A 6,486-nucleotide genomic window follows, 5' to 3' on the forward strand; every position below is an offset into this window, starting at 1 on the left:
TTTTGTTTTGTTTGAGAATACAGCTGACATATTAGCTTCAGGTGTATAACAATGATTCAGTATGTGTATATACTGCAAAATGACCATCACAATAAGTCTAGTTAACATCCATCACCACACATAAAGGGTTTTAGTCCTCAGGCTCTCCCAAATTCAGTGTTGGACGAAAGGGCCTTACTTTGGAGCTGCCATTTACATGAAACATGCCTGTCCCGTCTCAGAAAGCTGGCCCTGGGCGGGGACCAGTTCCTGGAAGGGTGAGCGTTAGCAGGGGCCCAGATGGCCTGGCCAGAGCGCTGGGAGAGTTGCCAAGGCCTGGGAGGGCAGGCCTGAGAGACCACGTCACTGGATCGCTGGGCAGGTCATGGGCTGGGCCGGGCCCATGGGCAGCCGGATCATGCTGTGGACATGTGCCTCAGGGCCGGGTGGGCTAGACCCATCCCTCAGAAAAGGCACACAAGCCCAGATACTTCAGGTCCAAGCAGGAGCAGTCACTGAACGCCTACTGTTTGTCAGCACTGGGCCAGCACTTGTATGTTTTCTCGTTTACTATCAGCAACAGCCTCTTGGTGCTCACTCTGCAGATGAGGACAGGCGTAGGGCTTGGGGGTTGGTGTGTGGCTCGGAAGGAGCAGAGCTGGGGTTTGAACTGGGAGGCTGGCTCGGGTGGGAGAAGCGATTGCTTTTTCCAGCTCACACGTTCCTTCTCCCATTCCATTCCTGTGAAGAGCCTCTGAGCCTTGCTTTCCTCATCTGTAAAATGGGTGCAAAGACTGCCTCCTATAATGCCACAGGTGGTGTAGGTAAGTAGCCCTTGGTGATCAGCATTTTGCCCATTTCACACACCCGAGAGCTTCCTCACCCATCTGCTTACACTTACACCTGCCCTTGTGTGGACAGCTTTAGTGCCCTGACAAGAACCCTGCCTCTCTCAGACGAGCACAGAGCTGTTTGTCTCACATCCCTGGGGCACATCTGGATGTTGATGGGCACATCTGGATGCTGATTCCCACAGGGAATGAGAAGACTGACAGCTCACCGCTCCCCCCATCTTCACAGTTCAGGGATCTATGAAGTTCTGCCTCGGGCTGCCAAGGACAACCAATAACTCAGGACAATGAGGCATTCAAGGCCTTGGCCAGGAGCCAGTTGGGGTTCATGCTACTCTGTGTACATCCAGATTCTGCCCAGCCAAGAGCACCCTGGCACCCTCTCTCCTGTAGACAGGAAGCACTTAAATTAGGGTGTCTTCAGAGGTGGACCCTGCAGGACCGCCACACCACACAACTCCAGTGGTGCCAGTCAAAACGCATTCTAGCTTATCGACGCCAGTTACCTAGAAAATAACGTGCCTGGGCTCCGGGAGCTGTACAAGGGATGTCTGGACTATATAAGAGATCCAGTCACTAGGATCTTTTTAGATGCAGATTCCAGGCCCACCTGAGCCCCAGTAAACCAGACTCAAAGCAGGGCCCACACCTCTGCACCTTAATGAGTCTCTGTTTCTCCCTCACACAGCACCCAGAGTATCCTTTTATTTTTATTTATTTATTTTGGCCGTGCTGCGTGGCTTGTGGGATCTTAGTTCCCCGACCAGGGATTGAACCCAGGCCCTTGGCAGCAAAAGTGCAGAGTCCTAACCACTGGACCGCCAGGGAATTCCCCAGAGGATCCTTTTAAATCCTAAGCCACTGTCTGCCCATGTCCCACAGGGGCTCTCCAGTGCAAAAGCCAAGTCCTTACAGTGGACTTTAAGACCCGGCATGGTCTTCCCTCCATTACTTCTCTGGGCTTCACTACTTCCCCCTTCTTCACTGTACTCCAAGCACACTGGCCTCCCACTGTTCCTCCATCCCTTGGAGTGGCGGATGGCCAGTATGCATGACCTGAGGGAGGATGGGCATCCCCCAGTCTCCCCCGCTAGCCTGTCACTGTGCCTGAAATCCCACCAGAAGGAGAGCATTGTTTCTGGCTTAGCATCACCCTCTCCCTGAGATCCTATTCCAACCCTTGACAGGATTGCGAAGGGGATTCCTATAGACAAAGCTGAGCGGTTGGCTGGGACTCTCTCTCCTCAGAGCGTGATTCTCAGCATCAGGAGCACCTGGGGGCGTGTCACACCTGCAGAGGCTGGGTCCCTCCCCTTACCTTCTGAATCAGAATCCGCATTTTAACCCCCCACAGGATCCATGGGCATATTAACGTTTGAGAAGCTTGGCTTTTGATGACTCTGTGATCCCCTCTCCCCTTCTCAAAGTCCCTGTGATAGGCAGTGCCAAAGTGTAATTTTGGTACTTGCAGTGGGTCCTGCAGTGGGGCTCTGCCTTGCCTGCATATTAGGATCACCTGGAAAGTTTTGAAAAAATACTGATTCCTAGGCCCTGCCTGCCAGAAACTCTGATTCAATTGGTCTGCACTGGGTCCCAGCACTGGTGGATTTTTTTCTTAAAAGCTCCCTTGTGTGATTCTAAGTTGCGGCCAAGGTTGAGAACCACTGGCCTGTAGAGATTTAAGAAGTTGCCGGGCTTCCCTGGTAGCACCGTGGTTAAGAATCCGCCTGCCAATGTAGGGGACATGGGTTTGAGCTCTGGTCTGGGAAGATCCCACATGCCGCGGAGCAACTAAGCCTGTGTGCCACAACTACTGAGCCCACATGCCACAACTACTGAAGCCCGCGCACCCAGAGCCCGTGCTCCACAACAAGAGAAGCCACCTCAATGAGAAGCCCGTGACCCACAACGAAGAGTAGCTCCCGCTCGCCAGAACTAGAGAAAGCCCACGCGCAGCAACGAAGACCCAACACAGCCAAGAATAAAAAAATAAGTTAATTAATTTAAAAAAAAAAGAAAGAAGTTGCAAAAGGGCCCTGAGCTGAATTCAGCCCACAGATGTATTTTGTTTGGCCTGCACAATGTTTAGAAGTAATTTTGAGTTAAGTTTCTCAATAATTTTAAATTGGGAGCTGAAATTTTTCATGAAAAATACCTGGGTTTCTGGCTTCTGAAAAATCAGAAAACCTGGCAACCCTGAGCCTACATTCTGACGGCAGTGATCTCCTGGATCTGGAAGCCAGGCAGGAGTGCCCTAGTGGCCACACCTGGCCACATTCACTTATGCGCTGGCCTCACCTGCCCCGCCCCTGTGGGCCCCCAAGTCTGACACCTGGTTAATGTTCAGCCTGTGCGGAGGGGTGTCTTTCCCTAGGAGGACAGCACAGCAGGAGGAGCGGCCAGCAGGACAGGGGAGGGATGATGAACAGATTTAAAAAGAGGTGGGATTTCCAGCTTTGTGTCCCCTGGGAGCAGATTAGGGATCGCCAAATGATTTCCTTCTAATTCCACCTCTGTTTTCACATTGATGCCAAGAATGTGGACTTAAGCAACTGTGTAACTTGCTCAAGGTTACACACTAAGCAGAACTTGTTCTAGAACCGGAGGCTCCTGACTCCCAGACACAGCATCACACAGCCTAACACATGGCACACTGCCAGTCTGGACTTCAGCCAGGTTGCTTGGCTAGGCCTCAGTTCCTCCAAGTTCACCACAGCCCATTAAACCTTCCCTCCCTTGGCTGGCCGTTCCTGTTTTGCTTTCTCCAAGGAGAAAGGCAGTCCTTCAGTCATGCGATTGCCCCTCTGACCTCCCTCTGTGCCCCCAGAAAGCTTGATTTAAGAAGATCACCTTGGTCTTCCCTGGTGGTGCAGTGGTTGAGAGTCCGCCTGCCAATGCAGGGGACGCGGGTTCATGCCCCGGTCCGGGAGGATCCCACATGCCGCGGAGCGGCTGGGCCCGTGAGCCATGGCCACTGAGCCTGTGTGTCCGGAGCCTGTGCTCCGCAAAAAAAAAAGATCACCCTTTACCTCCTCCCCCGCCATTCCCTTCAGACCCTTCTCCCAGCAGGGGTCCACATCTATTCCGTTAGCACAGGAAATGCTCCTCTCTTCAAGGACCTTCTCAATCCCACTGCCCTCCTGCCAGCTCCTGGCATCCAGCTTTTCAGATGGAAATCAGTTCCCAGGAAGGTGAGGCTGTCTGTGCAAAGGCTCCCTGGGGCACAGCACTTGAACCCAGCCACAGCTGTTGGGGGTGGGGTGGGATGGGAAGCAGCTCCCCTGAGCATGAGGGGCGAGGCCAAGGGCTTGGCCAGAATGGGCATAGCGGGAAGCCCTGAAGGGCAAGGAAGTGGTGGGGCTCCTCGAGATGAACAGGGATTGCTTCTGTGCCCTGGATGACTGCACTCATAGTTTCTCAGATGCTCCCAGAGGACCAAGAACCTTGACGGTAGGCTGGGGTGGGGGGCAGAAGGGCCAATGCCCTAGGAATCCAGGGGAATGTTCTGCCTCTTTCCTCCACTGTCCAGCTGTGTAATATTGGGTAAGTCTTTAACCTCAGTAGCTTCACCTGTAAAAGAAGAATGACGATGCCTGCTTGACTGAAGGTTTGGGGCTGGGCAGTACCTCAGACTGACAGGCAGGTGAACCTGGGAGTAGGCATGATCTGAAATAGAGCAGTGGCAGTCAGGTTTCCCGGGAGGCCCTTTGGAGGAGGGAGGGGAGTGAGAGGAGAAACTTTTTAAATCTTCATGGAAAGACCTTTACCCAATCTATCTGTGTAGCCTCCACCCATAACTTTGGGGATAAGGAAGGACACTGTGTCAGTGGTACTTGCCTTTTTATCCTCACAGCAGCCTTGAGAAGATGATAAATCCCATTTTACAGATGGGGAAAATGAGGCTAGAGGGTTAAGCGACTTACGCAGGGCCACACAGATAATAAATGGTGGAGACAGAATTCACACCCAGGTCTTTGCATCCACGGCACTGCCCTGCCTGGCCCTCAAAGGCTGGACCACTGAGTTTGTTTCGAATGGTGCCACATGTACTTGGGCACGGTACAAAGGTTCCGATGGTGAAAGAAAGAAGTCTGTAGAAGAGGAGGGGGAAGGAAGGAAAAGAGGCTCTGTGATCCAGAATGATTTAAATAAAAAAGACCAGGTGGGGGAATTGACCACAGGCTTAAGTTAATGCACCAGAATGATGTGGCTGCTAAAGAAAGAAGAAAGGGAGGGGAAAAAAGGAGGAACCGAGAAAAGGTGAGACTGAACTATTCAAAGCCTAGCGCCCACATAAACAGAGCTCATATTTATTGAGCACCTTCTATGTTAGGCACTGTTGTCAGTGCTTTGCTATATGGTAGGCACTATTATTATCCCTATTTTTTAGATGAAGGGAAACTGGGGCACAAAGAGGTTATGTAACTTTCCCAAAGTCACACATACAGTAAATGGCAGTGCTGGACTGTGCAGCCTTGTCCTGAACTCTGCATTGATCAAGGGGGCTTGATGTGACTTGTCGCAGTTCTGGGTCCTATCGGGGAGACTTCAAGAACTGCGAGGACTTCCACAGAAAGGTGGACTCAAGATAGGAATGATACGATAACTAACTTTTATTGAGCTCTTACTCTGAGCCAGGCACTATTCCAAGAGCTTTACACAGAGGAACTGCTTTCATCTTCACAGTAACTCTAGGGGATAGACATTATCCCCATTTTACAGATGAAACTGAGGCAAATCACAGGAAGCAAAAAGCCCAAAGAAACCCAGGTGTTTCACCTGCAGAAGGGCAGACTTGAGAGGGTGCCCTCCCTCCCTCCAGCTCTCTGAAGGGCTGTCCTGGGGAAAAGAGAGTGATGTGAAGGCAGAGAACCCACTGCTGGGCATTAAGATAGGGACACCTGCCCAGGTCAGGGTTACACTCAGTGACCTCTAAGGCCCTTCCAGTCCTGAGACTCTGCCAGCCATTTGGGGCAGAGGACAGGCTAGAGGGAGAAGGGAGACTAGGAAGAAGCCTGGTGGGAACCGTTTGCCCAGAGACCCCCAGAATAAACCCCTAATCCCCAGTAATGGGAAGAATGGGACGTTCACTCTCTTCCATCTGCCTGGAACCTGGGATCATCATTCATATGACAAGAGTCTATGGTGGTGCCTGACAGGGGCTGGAATGGTGGGAGGGAGATGGCCTCCTACCCAGCTCAACGGACCATTTGTTGGGCATCTACTACATGCTGGGCAGAAACTTTGACGTCATCTCATTTACTTCCCTAAAAGGCATTTCACAAATGCAGAAACTGAGGCTCAGGTGCAGGTAAGACACTTGCCCAAGGGTAGACATCTGGTGAGCCCCGGCCAGTTAATTCCAGAGTCAGTGGTCATCTACCGACACATTGTCCCTGCTCTCCTTGCCCTCCTGTGTATCACAGCTGCCTCCATCCCCTTTTCAGGAGGGCCTCGGGGTCCTGGACACCAGACTGGGTGGCTGGGGGTCAGGCTGGGGTGAGACGAGGATGAAGAGTGGCGCTGGGATGGGAGTCACGGGGAGAGGGACACAGAGTTATCGGATGTCGCGGCCAGGGCTGCAGCGGTCAGTGGGTTGTCCTCTACTTTGGAGGGGTGCTCCGTCCCTGCGGAGGGAGTCACATCTGGGAGGCGA

This window comes from Globicephala melas, chromosome 16 (assembly GCF_963455315.2).
Source record: "Globicephala melas chromosome 16, mGloMel1.2, whole genome shotgun sequence".
Lineage (NCBI taxonomy): Eukaryota > Metazoa > Chordata > Mammalia > Artiodactyla > Delphinidae > Globicephala > Globicephala melas.